The sequence below is a fragment of the Apium graveolens genome, unplaced genomic scaffold (genome assembly GCF_009905375.1).
Source record: "Apium graveolens cultivar Ventura unplaced genomic scaffold, ASM990537v1 ctg8588, whole genome shotgun sequence".
Lineage (NCBI taxonomy): Eukaryota > Viridiplantae > Streptophyta > Magnoliopsida > Apiales > Apiaceae > Apium > Apium graveolens.
The window spans coordinates 47,338-48,887 of NW_027421306.1; positions in this window are offsets into that span (position 1 = coordinate 47,338).

Sequence of the window (1,550 nt, forward strand, 5' to 3'; positions counted from 1 at the left end):
GGTGTTACCAGTTGTGAAGTTTGAGAAAATGAGACAACTTCTGGGTGTGAAGAATCTAGCAGAACAAGTTTAGATTAAGGGGTTGTTTGTTGGTTTAATATAAACATTGTTCATTTATTTATTTATGCAAATAAATGATGTACGTGCGTGTTTGTGGGTTTTCGGTTTGTCTGACTTGGTCTGTAAACTGGCCTGAGTTTTCTAGGAGTTAGTAGCAGTATGGAGTCTGTTTAGCATTTCTGTTTTATCATTTCCTATTTTGTAGGTAGTAGTTCTCTCATAGTCTTTCATATATATTGTATCCTGTTGGCTTTAACAATAAGTTTATTAGCTTTACTTCTTACTTGTTCTCTCGTTTAAACACAAACAGATATATACATATATACATAGTATTTGCAGGTCGTTTTTCTTCAGTGATTAATCACATAATAATAATGAGAATTTTTATTTAGCGCGATGTTGTTCCCTAGATTAGATTTAGTAAGCAATATATGTAAATAACTTGGCATTTGCCTCAAATTAGGGAAATGAGTATTAACTTAATTTATTGTTATTAGAGGGATTTAAATATAATCTAATAGATATCGAGGGGAGTTTTATTTTTTAACCAATGTGTTGTATTTTATTGTGATTAAAATCAACCATTGTCATTAAAGTGAATTATTTTCTCAAACTCTTTGTGTGTTATGACATTTTCATTATTTAAAGATTCAATTTTTTTTAATATTAGAAATAAAGATATTTCAAAAAAATAATTTAGTTACGTGGAGTGTTTTGAAATATAGAAAAAATTACTATATATTTGTAACTATACAATCACTTGTACCTAAAAGTTTAAACTCATTTTATTTTTTGATAAATTGGACATAATATCAGTATATGAACTAAACTTAATTTAATATACATCATTCATCTAAAAACTGGGTCCCACCATGCTGACGTGGCACACGTGGATCAATATGCCGAGGTGGTAATTGATGACATGTCATGTTATGACATGTTCAAATTTTACGTGGCAGATCACGTGACATTCCAATTCATATAATTGACTTATTTTATTGGAGTATGCTCCTGATGCAATGATTTGTATCGTTGTAGTTGATGACAAAAAGCATTGCATTAGGAGTCAAATCCAGCGTTCGCCGCTAATGTAATGCCCATTTTCTGTTGCAAAAGTCAAAAACAAGCTGTAATGCTTTTTTGCCCTATTGCCATATTAATAAAGTATTGCATTTGAGCATTTTGGGCGTAGTTCCAGAACCACGAATCTGCCCTATTTCTTCTTTGAATATGAATCTATTTAATCAGCTGCCCGTCTCTTTCATTACCAAGATCATTTATGATATCATTATCCCACCTATTTTGAGCAACATTATTTAGACCACTAACTTTACTATCTTTTAATTCTAGTGAAAAATACCATTTTATGGGCATGATAACCATGGTATTTTCCAAATCTTTGTTCCGTTATCATATCCAATCTATCTCCCACATCCTCTTTTAACCAAATATTGAGTTACCAGAATACTATACCACATGTAACAAGGGTT